The 17788-nt window shown below is 34.4% G+C and overlaps 1 pseudogene; it reads right to left on the bottom strand.

The window, feature by feature from the left end:
* LOC123251890 overlaps positions 1 to 17788 on the bottom strand; it is a 101763-nt pseudogene that overhangs the window by 68962 nt on the left and 15013 nt on the right.

Here is a 17788-nt window from a genome sequence, read left to right as displayed (position 1 = left end):
ATGACATTTTCTTTTACTTTTATGCCCAGTGTCTGGCATATCCCTGGAAAATAGTAAATTTTTAATACTCATTGACTGAATAATTGGTTCTGATGAACTACCACTATTTGTTTAAACTATCAGTATTGTAGCATTAAATGTTGGCATTTTTTATACTTTCTCTTAGGGTAGCCAGAAAGGCATAAATTAGACAAGAGAAGCAGTGGCTGGCTATCATCTATTTATTCATATCTATATGTTGCTCAGCTTCATTAAATACAGATTCACTGAACACCAGAATGATGAACATATATGTGTTGCTTTCATCTTTATGAAAGAGTTCGACCGACATCTGATTTCATCTAATTGTGAACCTCAAGATGGACCATTAGTGGTGAAATGGAAAGGAATGCCAAATTTGTTGTCCCTCAATCTAGTTATTTGACCCATGGAGCATCTCTTCACTTCAGAACCTCCCTTTAGCATATCTATTATCTCTAACCTGAAGCGTTTTGCAATGGTCATAAGTAATATCTGATTCATGCGTTTTGAAAAGTGTTTCACAAGGTTCCACACTATTAAAAAAAAGTTTTCACCATGACAACTGTAGGCTGAGGGCCAATGGGTTAATTGGGTGGTTACCAAAAAGAGACCTTCCTTTACTAATTTTGACTACTTTTAAGAAGTAATATTTATAAAATGTATCATCAAGAATATATGCAGCTAATGAAGATGATTTGCCACTTATGGAACAAAAGTATTTATGGTGAGAGGGAGAGATATTAGAGAGGAATGGAGAAGCACTGAACTGGAAGTCAGGATAGAAATGAAGACCCAGTGAAGGGTCTTCAGGGTAATAGGCATATACTCTAAGGAGGATGTGTGGAAAAAGCAACACAGAATAAGAAATTGTGATTGGATTACAATATTTGAGTGTCTTTGCTACAGGCTCACAGTACCAGTACATGGATTTTCACTTCATCTTCCTTTCTGAGAATCCTCAGATATTTATTCAAGGCTAAACTGTGGTAGCACAAGCTTCCAGAAGCCTTTCCTGATTCCCCATTATATTAATGCTATCTGGATGCTCAAATGATCTGATATTTACTTGTGCTTATATAACGTATCTTCTTCACTTATATTTGCATGGTGAAATGGAAATTCCTCCAGAGCATGTCATTAATATATATTATATCCATATTTCTAGTAAGCACAGTTATTTGTTCTTAAACATTTGTTGTATTGATTTAAAAATTAAATTAGTGGTAAGGGGCAGTCTTGCATTTCTCTATATGAAGAGATGCAATAGTGTAATCACCTAACTCTTTTGCTATTTATCATGTTAAATATTTTAAATAAATTATCTATGTAGGGAAGTGAATAGAGAACATGCTTCAGAGTTAGGATGAAATGTGTTTTAGTAGCCCTCTGTGTGTGTGTATGTGTGTGTTTTTGCCCCCACCCTCTCTCTCTCTCTGTCATTATCTATGTACAAATAATTCAACTATTATCTATTTATGTACCTACCTACAAATCTAATTATCTCTCTATCTATATTTTCCTGTCTCTATCTCCCTGTCTCTGTTTTTCTTTCTGTATCTCAAGGATGAATTACTTTGAGCAAGTCATTTAACCTATCAGTGCCTCAGGCAGCTATCTAAGAATGCAAAGTACAGAAAATCCTCCAAACTGTCTTAGTAAGGGGATCTTCTTATACCAATGTAATCATAGTTACACACCAACACCCACACAAGCATGAACTACAGTGAGGAGTCTAAGGAAAAACTTTTTGGTTTCCAAATGATCCAAAGCTCTTCTGGATCATAAATCACCACAGTACTAGTGCTAAATTACAAAAAGAAATTAAGACGTTCTGTGGTATAGCAGAGCAGTATAAGATGGAGGTCACCACCAGCAAGTGAATTACATTATGGTATTTCCCTTATGAATCTTATATACCTTTATTGCTTATTAAAAGAGATCTACAAAAGCTAGAGGAGAACAATGTAGAGGTAACTATAATGATCCAGAAGATGGATAAACTTCAACCAGAAGACTGATTTAAAAAATAGGAATCTAAAGTATGGGGAGAGAAAAATTAAGAGATGAGATGAAATAGGTATAGTAAACAAGGGTTTGCAGAATGTCAAAAGAAATAAAATTAAGACAAATATAAACAATTCTACTTTTATCTCAAATAGGACTTCATTGCAATAAAGGAATCCTCATACATGAGCTTAATGGATTTACTACTCCATTAATCACAGAAGCTTTTCCAATTCTTTTCATCATTCTGTAGACCTCCCATGGTTTTCCTTTTTCTTATACTTTTGGTTGAAAACTTTATGTATTTCTCAGAAAGAACAAAACCAGAATCTATTTGCATAAAGGTCCCACTTCTCCTTTCCTCTTCATCTTAAATAAATCAGATTGCTTCTGCCACTATAACCTTATTCTCCTCTGTCTCCCATTAAGAAGTTGTCTTTCTTTTCACAACAAATTCTTCTCCATGAACAAGAAATCCCAATCTCTCTTTTCTTCAGCATATTCCTCTTCTACTATCTTCACTCATTCAATAATTTCTCTCTCATAATATATTGATTGTGCTCCTCTTGTCTATAATCATGCTAATGTTTCTTCAAACCCAAACCCAAAACAGCTCATTTAATATGTCTTTCCTGCTAATTATTTTTCCAACTCTCCTCCTATTTCTAGCTAACATCATTGAGAAGGCTATGCACAATCAATGTTTCTATGTTCTCGCAATCTTCTTAACTCTGTACAGTCTGGCTTTTGACTTCATCATTCACCTGTAACTATTCTCTCAAAAGTCATCAATAATCTTTTAATTGCCAAATCTTTATCTATTCTCATTCCTGTTAATTCTTGACTTCTCCTTCAGTCTATGATACTGTGGTTACCCTCCTCTCCTTTCTAAGTTTCTGTAACACTATTGTGGTTCCTCTTACCTATTTTAGGGCTCCTCAGGCATTTTGTTAGATCATTATCCATGTCATGATTACTAACAAGTGGCATCTCCCAGGTATCTATTCTTTGTATCTACATACTATTTCATTTCTTGATCAGCTTCCATACATTCAATTATCTTCTTAAATTTGTGATTCCTAAATATATCTCTCCAGCTCTACTATTTCTACTGATTTTCATACTTGCATTTCCAATTGTCTAATGAGCTTCTCAAACACAATGTATTATAGACATCCTATACCCAGTAAGTCCAAAATTAAATTCCTTTTCTGTGGTACATACTGGCATCTTCTCACTTAATCAGGATCATAATCTAACTTTGTCCTCAACTCCCTACTGTCTCAACCCATCAAATCCAATGCAGTCTCTTGTATATACATGCTTTTCTTCCCTGACTCTACCATCACCATGATAAATGTATACATAAACATGAGAGATTATATTAATTAGAAAAGAAAATATAATTCTTTTTTCACTGAAATGAAAAAATCACATTTGAAATGAAGTTACATGAATAATATAGCAAAAAATCTTTTATATTAACATTGAAGAATTAAAGACTATTATTTTTATTATTCTGCCTCATTTACATCTCTGGATTTAAAACATGACTCTTAGATACTGAGGGGAGTCAGACATTAACTTAATTTCTGTTACTTTATTAATTTGAGATATCTATTTTTTCAGTTCAGAATGTCTTAGCAATTTGCTATGTTCTAAATAATAGAAATAGAAATCTATTAAACAAAGGTAATACTTTCATTGTCATTTTTGTGAAGAGCAAATTTTTTTTTTACTTTTAGTTGTTTTTTACTAGATAAACCTATATAGATTGTAACATATTTACAACTAGAAGAAACTTCAGAAGCCAATAAGCCCCTCCAACTGATTTTATAGAGGAGAAAAATGATTACTGGAGTGGCTGTGACTTGCCTACTTTTACACTGAAGGTGACTAAGCAGGACTGAGTTTTAAATTCAGATGTTCTGATTCAAAACCCAGCATTTTTCTAGACCACAATTATAATCATTCAGTTTATTATTGATCATGATCCCAAAGACAAGTAATTGTCAAAATAGCTTTTCTTATTTTGTTAATTTATGAGTGTAAAGGATTTGTTTGGACTAAGAGTCCTATAGTCTAACTCTGGTTCTGCCATTTACTCCCTCTGTGACTTTGAATATCTCATTTATTCCTGGAAAGAAAGCATGATTTTCTTTATCTGATGAGGAGAGAGAGAGAGAGAGAGAGAAAGAGAGAGAGAGAAAGAGAGAGAAATGAAGAAACTGAAAAATGACTTTTAATTCCCCTTTTAGCTCTGGATCTATGTTTTAATCATTTTGTGATTAATCACCCTGAGATATTACAAAACTTGTCCCTCCCTCCAATCAATGGGCAATTGGCATGAAAAAATATTTTCATGGATCTCCACAAAGAATTGTTAGGAGTTCAGGAAGACTGAAAGTAAAAGTAACATTTCAAAATTATTCATCAATAAAAAAACAAGGTTTAATATATCAATTTTATATTATTTATATTATTTAACTAAAATGGTTTAATATACCAATTTGTGACATAATTGCACATGAGATTTGTTTTAACTTGGAACTTAAACTTAATTTATTTTCAAGAGGATATCTATGAAATGAGTTCTGGAATTCACTTTTCTAATAATCATAGCAAATACACACACACACACACACACACACACACACAGAGAGAGAGAGAGACAGAGAGAGACAGAGACAGAGAAACAGAGAGTGAGACTCAGAGAGAGAAGAGACAGAGCTTACTCAATGCAAGATACTATTTAAGTAAGACTGCTTCCAGCTCTGAATCCATGATCTTTAAGTTTCAAGGCACATGCTATTTCTAAATACATGTATATATTTATGAATTATTTAATTTCAAAGCTGTATTCCAGAAACATTTGCATATATAATATAAATCCTTTCATATCATAAGCACTATGAATATGGCATAAAATGGGCATATTTTAAATACAGTTATTGTGAGTTTCAGATGAGATAATATATGTGAAAGCATTTCAAAAACTGTAATGCATGCTACAACTGTGAGTTATTATTTTGAAATGATTGTTTTCAGTTCTATCCTGTGGAGTGACATAAAATAACTTGATCACTCTTCCACATAAAATCACTTCAAATACTTGAGGATGGCTCTCATGTCTCCTCTATGTCTTCTTCTCTCCAGATTAATAAGGATTCTTCTTCAGTATTTTATTTTTAAACTTTAAATACTTACTACTAAGATTACTAAAAGTTTTATTGACTAATAGATATTTCCCACTGTTTGCTGCTCCAATTCATTAGAAAACATTAAGCTAGGATTTGGGAGAGGAAAGCGGGGCAGCTACATGGTTTGCTCAGGTGATTGAGAGCCAAGCTTAGAAACAGGAGGTCCTGAATTCACATATGACCTCAGATATTTAACTTTGTAACCACGGGGAAGTCACTTGACCCCCATCACCTACTCCTTACTGCTCTTCTGACCTGGAACCAACATATACATATTGATTCTAAGATGGAAGGTAAGGGTTTGAAAAAGAAAGAGAAGAAAGTATTAAATCAAGTCAAAAAAAGGACTTGCCAAAGGCTACATTGCTCATTATCAGAATAGGTAGGTCAAGAATCCAAGTGTCTAAAGCTGTTATCCACTATACTTTATTTCTCAGAGATTATGCTTTATTCATAGACTAATATTTATTAATAATGAAAAGCATGAATCATAATTGCATTATGAGTTATTAAAGTATTTTTGTTTCTGTTGTTCAGTCATTGAGGCATGTCTAATTTTTATGATTCTGTGGACCATAATTTTCCATAGGGTTTTCTTCTCAAAGACAGTGGAGTGGCTTGCCATTTCCTACTCTGGTGGATTGAGTAAATCCTTTTTGTCAGGGAATAAGAGGTTAAGTGACTTTTCCAAGGTCACACAGCTAGGAAATGTCTGAGACCATATTCGAACTCAGGTCTTCCAACTCTGGGCTCAGTGATCTAACAATAAGAAATTGTTGTTTTTAAAACTTAATAACAGGGTTAAGATGGTGGCAGAGTAAGGAGCAGCTGCTTGATTTCTCCTAATCGAAGAATGTAGGACTCCTCCAGGGGACACAAAAACAAATCCAGATGAACGAGGGACCCCACAACAGGGCACAACATTGAAGGTATGTGGAATTGGAGCATTTCCATGTTATAAAGGGGTGAAACAGCTCTCACTAAAACATGAGCAGAGGAAGACCCTCCCCCAACCCCCAAACCACATACAATGCCAAGAACAGCGCACAAGATTTAAAGTAGGTTTGGGGCACCCATTAAGTCATTGGCAGCTTCAGGGCCTGTTCCTGAGAGCAGCAAGAGTTAGGACCCAAAAAGGCTAAGGAATGCACACGGACTTTAAATACAGACCCTGAGTGCTGGAGCAGGTGAAGGCACTGTCTTAGGCCGAGGACAAGGATCTTGAGTTCAGGCTTGGACCTCTAGTGGGCACCCTGTGCAGATGGGAGCACGGCTGTAGAAGCAGCCCTGAGACTGCTGAAGGAGCCTCAGGAAGAGGGGCAAACCAGGAGGACCACCAGCAGGTTTGACCTTGAGAACAATGAGACCTGAGACCTTGGGAGCCTAGAGAGAGCAGACAGACCCTGAGTGTGAGGATAAAGCTGGGAAGGGGCTGGGCTAACAACAATGGCAAGCCAAAATCAGAAACCCTAGAAGAGAAAGATCATCAAGAAGAAATCGTTAACACTCAACAACTTTTACACAGAGAAAATCCAGACAACAGAGCAAACAGCAGCGGAGAACAAACAAGTAATGATATCCAAACCTTCCCAAAATAATGAAAACTGGTCACAAGCTATTGAAAAGTTCAAATCAGAGATGATGAGAAAGATGGAAGAGATCTGGCAAGAAAATAACAGTTTAAAAGGCAGAATTTTGCAATTGAAAAGTGAGGCTCAGAAATCAAATGAAATGATGAGCAAATTGAACAGCAGAAATGACCAGATTGAAAAGGAAAACCAAAAGATTATAACTGAAAACCAAAAGATTGTAACCGAAAACCAGTCCCTGAAGGCTAGAATGGAGCAATTAGAAGCTAATGATCTCTCAAGACAACAAGAACAAATAAAACAAAGTCAAAAGACTGACAAAATAGAAAGAAACATGAAATATCTCAATGAGAAAGTGACAGACCAAGAAAACAGGTCTAGAAGAGACAATCTGAGAATCATCAGTCTTCATGAAAAAGCAGAAATTAATAGAACCTTGGACTCCATACTAAAAGAAATTATTCAGCAAAATTGCCCTGAAGTTCTACAACAAGAGGGTAATATAGACATTGAAAGGATCGATAGATCACCCTCTACACTAGACCCAGAAACGACAACCCCCAGGAATATAATAGCCAAATTCAAGAGCTTCCAAGTAAAAGAAAAAATCTTACAAGAAGCCAGAAAGAGACAATTCAAATATCAAGGAGCACCAATCAGGGTCACACAGGATCTGGCAGCCTCCACGCGAAAAGACCTTAAGGCTTGGAATACGATATTCAGAAAGGCAAGAGAACTGGGTTTTCAACCAAACTATTTTGCCCAATTATATGGCAATAAATAAAACAATCTAGGATATATGGATGAATATTTACAAATATATAAATTGCCTAGATTAGCAACAGAAGAAATAGAATACCTAAATAATCCCATATCAGAAAAAGAAATTGAACAAGCCATCAAAGAACTCCCTAAGAAAAAAATTTCCAGGGCCTGATGGATTCACAAGTGAATTCTATCAGACATTCAAAGACCAACTAACCACAATACTATACAAATTATTTGATATGATAAGCAAAGAAGGAGTCCTACCAAACTCCTTTTCTGACACAAATATGGTACTGATTCCAAAGCCAGGTAGATGAAAAACAGAGAAAGAAAACTACAGACCAATCTCCCTAATGAACATAGATGCAAAAATCTTAAATAGAATACTAACAAACAGACTCCAGCAAGTAATTAAGAAGATCATCCACCATGATCAGGTGGGACTTATACCAGGAATGCAAGGGTGGTTCAACATTAGGAAAACTATCCACATATTTGACCATATCAACGGTCTAACAAACAAAAATCACATGATTATCTCAATAGATGCTGAAAAAGCCTTTGACAAAATACAGCATCCATTCCTATTGAAAACACAGAAAAGTATAGGAATAGAAGGACCTTCCCTAAAAATAATAAACAGTATATACATAAACCATCAACAATCATTATATGCAATGGGGATAATTAGAAGCATTCCCAATAAGATCAGGAGTGAAACAAGGATGCCCATTATCACCTCTATTATTCAACATAGTACTAGAAACACTAGCAGTAGCAATTAGAGAGGAAAAAGAAATTGAAGGTATCAAAATAGGCAAGGAGGAGACTATGCTATCACTCTTTGTAGATGATATGATGGTCTACTTAAAAAATCCTAGAGAATCAACTAAGAAGCTTGTAGAAATAATCAAAAACCTTAGCAAAGTTGCAGGATACAAAATAAATGCACATAAATCACCAGCATTTATATATATTTCCAACACGTTAGAGCAGCAAGAGGTAGAAAGAGAAACACCATTTAAAATCACCCTAGACAGTATAAAATACTTAGGAATCTATCTACCAAAACAAACATAGCAATTATAGGAAAACAACTGCAAAACACTTTCCAAACAAATAAAACTGGATCTCAACAATTGGAAAGCCATTGATTGCTCATGGGTAGGACGAACTAACATAATAAAAATGACCGTTCTACCCAAATTAATTTACCTATTTAGCGCCATACCTATCAATCTACCAAAAAACTTCTTTACTGAATTAGGAAAAACTATAACAAATTTCATTTGGAATAACAAAAGATCAAGAATATCAAGGGAAATAAAGAAAATAATATGAAGTAGCAGATGTTAAACTATACTATAAAGCAGTAGTCATCAAAACAATATGGTACTGGCTAAGAGATAGAATGGAGGATCAGTGGAATAGTCTTGGGGTAAATGACATCAGCAAGACAGTGTATGATAAACCCAAAGAGCCCAACTTTTGGGTCATGAATTCACTATTTGAAAAAAACTGCTGGAAATCCACTAGTTGACAAAAATTTGGAAAACAATATGGGAGAGATTAGGTTTAGATCAACATCTCACACACTACACCAAGGTAAATTCAGAATGGGTGAATGACTTGAATATAAAGAGGGAAACTATAAATAAGCTAAGTGAACACAGAATAGTATACCTATCAGATGTCTGGGAAAGGAAATATTTTACAACCAAGAAAATGTTAGAGAAAATTACAAAATGTAAATTAAATGGTTTTGATTATATTAAATAAAAAGCTTTTGTACAAACAAAAACAATGTAGTCAAAATCAGAAGGGAAACAACAAATTGGGAAAAAATCTTAATAACGAAAAACTCTGACAGGGGTCTAATTACTCAAATATACAAGGAGTTAAATCAATTGCATAAAAATCAAGGCATTCCCCAATTGATAAATGGGCAAGAGACATGAATAGGCAATTTTCAGGTAAAGAAATCAAAAGTATCAATAAGCACATGAGAAAGTGTTCTAAATCTCTAATAATTAGAGAAATGCAAATCAAAGCAACTCTGAGGTATCACCTCACACCTAGCAGATTGGCTAAAATGTAAGAAGGGGAGAGTAATGAATGCTGGAGGGGATATGACAAAATTGGGACATTAATGCATTGCTGGTGGGGTTGTGAAGTGATCCAACCATTCTGGCTGGCAATTTGGAACTATGCCCAAAGGACTATAAAAAAATGCCTGCCCTTTGATCCAGCCATACCATTGTTGGGTTTGTACCCCAAAGAGATCATAAATAAACAGACTTTTATGAAAATATTTATAGCTGAGCTTTTTGTGGTGGTAAAGAACTGGAAAAGAAGGGGGTTTACTTCAATTGGGGAATAGCTGAACAAATTGTGGTATATGCTGATGATGGAATACAATTGTGCTCAAAGGAATAATAAACTGGAGGAATTCCAGGAGAACTGGAAAGACCTCCAGGAACTGATGCAGAGTGAAAGGAGCAGAGCCAGAAGAACACTGTACACAGAGACTGATATACTATGGTAAAATCAAATGCAATGGACTTCTGTACCAGCAGCAATGCAATGACACAGGACAGCTCTGAGGGATTTATGGTAAAGAATGCTACCCACATTCAGAGGAAGGACTGCAGGAGAGGAAACATATAAGAAAAAAAATCTGCTTGAACGCATGGATTGAGGTGGACATGATTGGGGATGTAGATTCTAAACTACCACACCAATGCAACTAACAACAATTTGGAAATAGGTCTTGATCAATGACACGTATAAAAACCAGTGGAAATGTGCATCGGCCATGTTTTGGGGGGTTTATGGGGGGTGAAGGAGAAAGTAGGAGCATGAATCATGTGACCATGTTAAAAATGAATATTAATAAATGTTTTTTTAAAAAAAATACTTAATAACAATTTTGTGGTTCAGTTGTTTCAACTTTACATAAATCAATTAAGTGTCTGAGGCCAGATTTGAACTCAGAAGATGAGTTTTCCTGTCTCCTAGGCTGGTACTCAATCTTTTACCATGTAATTGCCTAGATACTATTATTACCCTCATTTTATAGCTGGGAAAACTGAGGCAGAGAGAAGTTCTATTTAGTGCCTGAGGATGTATATGATTACATTTTCTGAAAACTCAAAATCAGGTACTTTATCCACTGTGCTACCTACCTGCCTGTAGGCAACTCTGTGACTATAAATTGCAGAGCTATTACCCAAGTGTATTTGTAGAAATTTTCTTCACTTGATAGTTCCCTAAACCAGGAATAAGCAAACTATAGTCCCTAAGTCAAATCTAGCCTATTTCCTCTTTTGGTGTGACTTTCAAAGCACACACACATATTAACACCAACATGAATACATATAACTATACATACACGATGCTTTGCATGTATTTTTATGTACACATGTAGCTATGAGTATGCACATATATACATGTGCATATATGTATGCATATGTGTCAGCATGTGTGTATGCATTTAAAAGGATTAAAAATTGAAAGATGAGTAATATTTGGACATGAAAATTATGTGAAATTCAAATTTCTACATTCATTAATAAAATTTTATTGTAATGCAGGTACTTTAATCCAATTAAGTGATGTCTATCACTACTTTTGTGCAGCAGGCTTAGGGAGGTGCAAGAGAGTACTATTTTGAACACTATGAATTGCAGTGATTTAATTAGAAATCAACATTGTTTTTTAATATGATGGGTATCACTCTACCATGACATTTTATGTTGTTTTATTATTTTATTACTAACACACACTCAAAACAAAGAAAATTGAAGTTAAATGTCAAGCTTTTAAGGTACAATGGAGCATGGATTATTTTTTATTAAATTATATGGCAAAACATTTTGTTTATACTTTAAATTTCACCAATCAAAATTGTTGAAATTTGTTTTATTATTTGTTATTTATGTACCTATGTGATATCTTGCTTCTTGATCTTCAATGCCAAAAACTATTTACTGTCTCTTTACTGGAAAAAAAAATACCTTCTCTCATCCCCCTTCTCCTGAACCAGTGAAATCTCAGGTCCAGATGCTATCATTACATCTTCCAAAGGAAAACCTAATTTTGTTAATTCCACTTAATATAAGTGGAGTATAGTTACTCAATTATATATAACTAGTATACAAAACAGAGACATTTACTATGCTTGAATATTGAAGTTGTGTTTGCTTCGGAAGCACATTTACTAGAATACTGAAGTTTATTCCTTGTTTACTAAGCTGCTTTATGTAATGCATGATCTCTATCTATTACAGTGTATATATATATATATATATGTATATATATATATACATATATATATATATAATTTCATATCATCAATGAAGCAAAGAATGTTTCCCTTATGGTCTTCTGTACTTATTTACATCATTCTTAAATGTAACATTGGTCCCTTGCCAAATATGTAACTAATGTTTTAGGTGGATATAATATGAGGTCAATTAAATATTGCTATTTTCAATGTCTCGGGTTAAGAGAGAAAAATAAGAAATATAGCACTTATATTGTTCCATTGCATTTGAATAAATCACCTGTTGACACAAAGCTGGCTAACAGTATCAGAACTGTCTAATGATTGATGTTGGTCCCACAGAAGCACATTGGTTTGTGATTATTATATCTAACTGTAGCTTATTCTACTGGTTGTCTAATTCTTGGTTCTCTAGGACATATTTGAAAGATAACCTACAAAAAAAGATAGAGAAAAATGTGCCATGGAAGTCCACTAAAAACACTTCAGAGCAAATCTTTTACTTCCATCCTTTCTACCCTCCACAGCAATGAAATTATATTCCATCAGAGATCATTTCTACTCCACAAAAGCAGAGAACGCCTTATCGTTTTAATTTCATTTTTTAAAACTAGCCATCTTTTTTTTTTCCTTCCATCATATTTTATGTGTCTGAAAACATCCCTTGATTGTTGTTTTGTTAACAATGAAAAGTTTTAGATTGGTATTTTAAGTCAATGTATACTTATTATGATTTGGAATTTTTATAAATGTTTCCTCAAGTTTTCTTCTTTGAAATTCAATCATAAATTGATACCTTTTCATTTGATAACACCCATTCCCCCAAATGTATTTCTCCTCTCATTTATTCAAAGCTTATAACTGTTAATAAAAAAATAAAAAAGAGAATGAAAATATCTACTGTCTCAGGAAGAGGGGAGGATGTGGGATGGCAAAAGAAAATTTGGAATACAAAATTTTAGAGAAAAACACATTAAATTACATGTAATTAAAAATGAAGTTCATTTTAAAAATGAATAAATAGAGGGGGAAATGGAGGTGCAAGAAAACTAACCAAAATACATAATTTCTTACCTGGGGATGGGGACTGGAGGCAGAAGAAGAAAGTAAATTTTCTCTTCTCTAAGACCTAGGTTGGTCAGTATAGAACCAGGGTTTTGATGATATTGTTATTCTTTCTATTTACCCTCCTATTTTCATTGAATAGATTGATTTTCATGTCCTACTTATTTCCCTTTGCATCAGTTCCTGTAAGTATTCTCAATGTTTTCTGAACTTTTTATAACAATTATTTTATTGTCCATATTTAATATAATTATTTTATCTCAAATATGTGGATAGAATTAGATTTTTAAAGAAAGATCTCTTAGTTCACTTTTCAATTCTTTGATTCATTTTCAGTATATCTGAATTGTGTTGGGAGTTATTTTAAAATTTTTAACAATATTAATTTTATTTGAAATTTAGTGATGGAGAATGCTACTTCATTCATCAAAAAACATATCAAACAGGGGTGTTTAAGGGACTCTATGATATTTCTTTGATGATACACAATTTCAAATGAACACACTAAATTGTCAACCCTGTTAGAAAAAAATTCTAATGTGTGAGATCAGTGTGTGGTTGGTAAGCTTCAGCTGTTTGTTTTATGTCATTGTGTAGTCAAATCCTGAATTAATGAGCTGTGTACAGTTACACTAACCACAGAAAGACAAATGTCGAGTGTGCCAAAGTGGCTTCAGCTTCTCCAGGAGTAAAAGAATTTTCTGAATGCTTTATTAAAAAAAAACAGATAGCTGAAAGAGAGCAGCCTCATTTAATACTGCTTCAAAGACCAATAGAAGTCCATTTCCCCTTTCCCATCTCTGCTTTTCAAAAAAGAGGTAGCAAAAGTGCATTGCTCAGGGAAGAGAGACAGAAAGAGAGAGAGAGAGAGAGAGAGAGAGAGAGAGAGAGAGAGAGAGAGAGAGAGAGAGAGAGAGAGATATGCAACTTTTCCATGGGAAGTTTAAATTGCTTACATGTAACCCCAGAGTCATTCAGAGTTTTATAATAAAGTAGAGTTGGTATCTGCTGAATACTTGTGTGGTACATGAAGAGAAGGCCTCTTCAGAGTCTATTCACCTTTACATCTGTTGATATTCCATGGCCTTGAAGTCTCTAGAGTCTATGTATACCTTTTTTTCTTTCTTTCTTTCTTTTTTGTGCGTGTCTGTGTTTGGATCATTGCCTGTTTACTATAGAGCTCATGCACCATGAAGAGAATCAGGGCCTGAGATGTTTTATCTCTTGTTAGGGCTTGCTTCAATTAAATTAATGGATCCATTCAGCTCTCTCTTTCCCCCTTTCAGCTGCATCACTGCCGAATACATTAAAAAGATCTTAAGTCTCAAGATGGTGCATCATGGCATTAGTCAGGGCACTCATTTCCCTCTGTCTTCTTTTTCTGTAAATCAAATAATTAATGAGATCTCCACCTCAATGAAACACTTCATCAATATTTTGTAGCAATGGGGAAAGAAAAAAAGGTAAACTCTCTTTGCTTGCAGCAGAGCTTTTATCTCCATCTGAGCAGGACTTTTGTGGGCAAATGTTATAATTCTGAAATGACAAAATATTGACCACATCTTTTCTTAATACTTGAGAAGGATGACTTAAAGTTTCCTATACTCTTCACTAGGGAGGTAAATGACGGGTTTGTCACTACATGATGGACAATAAGTATTGAAAATTTAAGTCTTATATGAGAACCTGGATTAAGCTAGTTTGGTAAACTCTTTGTATTCATGGAGAATTGCATAATGTTTCCATGGCAATAAGTTTGTAAAACTTCTGAAATGGTTTTGTCTTAAATGGATAAATTTGTTTGGCCAAGAATTTCTTATTTATTTGTCTTAAATGATGGAATATTTTTATCTTTTATCTGTGGTGGAGTTGGCACAAGGAAAGAAAATGCAGGATGCTTATATATAGAAAAACCTGGTTTTGAAATGTAAAAGCTCTTAAAATGAGGTTATATGATCTATTAGGGTCTGGAAATGAAAATATCTTTTATTAAACATAACCTTTTGGTGTGCATTATTTACATGTTGGGAGATGTCTATATTTGCATTTTGATATGTTAGTTTTCTGTGGCTGAAGTATATTCTGAATCACTGGCAATAATAAAAGATGATTGAGCCCTAATTAAAATGGTAAAAATATTTCTTATTTTTGGTTAAATAAACTATAACAAAATTGAAAAAAACACAATGCACATGCTGAATTATGAGTAATTTAAACAATTTTCAGTTGAATTTTAAAGCTAATTCTCTCTGTACCTCTACCTCAGTTTCTTTATTTGAAGTTGAGAGTAAAATGAATTCACTGTTGTATGATGAGAAACACTTGCTCCTCTAATCAACCATTAAAAAGTATAAATTAAATTATTCAAAGACAACCTATTAAGAAGGTTGGATTTAAAAACAGGGAGACCTCTGACATTTGCTAGCTCTTTCATTCTTGGGAAATCAGTAAAGCTTTTTTATACCTCCTAATACTATCTAGAATGTATCTACTATATCACAGCCCAGTTGCCATCAGTATTGGTAGATAGAGTTCCCTTTCTTTTTTTTAAATATTTATTTTTTAGAAAAGTTAACATGGTTACATGATTCATGCTTTTACTTTCCCCTTCACCCTCGGCCTCCTCCCCACCCCTATAGCAGCTGCGCATTTCCACTGGTTTTAACATGTGTCATTGATCAAGACCCATTTCCAAATTGTTGATAGTTGCATTGGGGTGGTAGTTCCAGACCTATTTGAAGTTCCTCAAAATGCAGCCCAAGTGAAGTTTCACCAGTGAGAACAGGGTACAAGCTCCTCCATCAGTGGCAAAACTCCCAAATGTCCCAGAGTTCAAAAGCCGTCTGTCTTTTCAGCCACATTCCAAAAGCCCTTAGAATGTTCAGCTCAAGCTTGCATTTTCCAATATATTTTTCTAAATTTTACACTTATCTACCTTACCTTATTCCTTATAATAGTGCCAATCATCATCCTATCCAGTGTCTAAATGGATATTTGGATCTATGAAGGATAATTTAAAATAGTTAAGAGCAAGTTATATATTGGGAATAGATAAGTTCTGAAGTCTTTTGCAAGATGAAATTCTATGATTTTTACCATGCCACTGCATCTTAGCAGAAAAAGAGATTGAAAAGTTTTATAACCATTGAATTTGTAAATAAAACAAAAGTTTTGTTTTCTCTTCAAATTGGAAATTTAAGAAATCCTTACATATATGCAACACACCTGTTGATTTAGGTCCTTTTACATAATTTCACTTTGCTAATTGAAAACCATCAGATTCATTTTGTAAATTGCCTTGTCCATCAGAATCACATGCTTAGTACATTAAAATATGTGAAATGGAGAGAGAGAGAGAGAGAGAGAGAGAGAGAGAGAGAGAGAGAGAGAGAGAGAGAGAGAGAGAGAGAGAAAGAGAGAGGATAATGATGATGATGATGATGATGATGATGATGACAGAGAGAGAAAGTAAAGTGAGTACTACTTTGGAGAATTGCAATTGCAATTAAAAATACAGACCCCACCATTGGAGAATGTACAAGCTAATTTATAAATCAATGATTATCCCTTTCCACCTCTCACCCACACTAACTGATAGGGATGGGAAAGCTAAGACAATGCAAAAGAAAACCAATGAAATGTGAATAAATGTAACCTATCTTGGTGTGCATCCAGTGCCTACCTAGCACAGCACCTGACACCAATTATAATAGCTTCTTTCTCTATTGTGAATGAAGGTAAGATTAGTTGTTTTTTTTTTTTTTTACAAAATAGTATTTCATTTAACCTAACAGTAATTCTAGGATGTAGATGCTCTTATTATCACTATTTTGCAAATTAAGAAACTGAAGCAGAGATTAAGTGACTTATACAGGGCTATACTACTAACAAATATTTGAGACTGACTTTGTACTCAAGTCTTCATGACTTCACACCCAGCATTGGCACCTAAATAGTGTAGCAGATAGTGTTGGGCCCAACATCAGGAACATATGAGTTAAAATCCATCTATAGACCCTTAAAAGTTTTGTGACACTAGGCAAGTTAATAACCTCTGAAGGTCTGTTTCCTCAGATGTAAAAATGGGGATAATACTAACATTCCCTCATTTTTTTTTCACGTCAGGATCAAAAAAGATATCTGTAAAGTACTTAGAATAAAGCCTGGCACAAAGAAGGTATTTAATAAATGATCAATCCCTTCCCTTACTTTTCCCTATACACTATAAAACCTCATTGACTTTTTAACATTTAATAATATTTATTTTTTAGGAAAGTTAACATGGTTACATGATTCATGCTCTTATTTCTCCTTCACTCCCTGACCTCCCCCACCCCCATAGCCGCTGCGCATTTCCACTGGTTTTAACATGTGTCATTGATCAAGACCTATTTCCAAATTGTTGATAGTTGCATTGGTGTGGTAGTTTCGAGTCTACATCCCCAACCATGTCTCCTCAACCCATGTGTTCAAGCAGTTGCTCGTCTTCTCTGTTTCCACTCCCACAGTTCTTCCTCTGAATGTGGGTAGCATTCTTTTCCATAAATCCCTCAAAATTGTCCTGGGTCATTGCATTGCTGCTAGTACAGAAGCCCATTACATTTGGTTTTATCACAGTGTATCACTCTCTGTGTACAATGTTTTTCTGGCTCTGCTCCTTTCACTCTGCATCAGTTCCTGGAGGTCTTTCCAGTTCATCTGGAATTCCTCCAGTTTATTATTCCTTTGAGCACAATAGTATTCCATCATCAGCATATACCACAATTTGTTCAGCTATTCCCCAATTGAAGTAAACCCCCTTCTTTTCCAGTTCTTTACCACCACAAAAAGTGTGGCTATAAATATTTTCATATAAG

Source organism: Gracilinanus agilis, chromosome 1, assembly GCF_016433145.1.
Source record: "Gracilinanus agilis isolate LMUSP501 chromosome 1, AgileGrace, whole genome shotgun sequence".
In the NCBI taxonomy this organism is placed as follows: domain Eukaryota; kingdom Metazoa; phylum Chordata; class Mammalia; order Didelphimorphia; family Didelphidae; genus Gracilinanus; species Gracilinanus agilis.
Note: the sequence above shows the minus strand (reverse complement) of the source record. Positions and strands in the feature narration are given on the sequence as shown.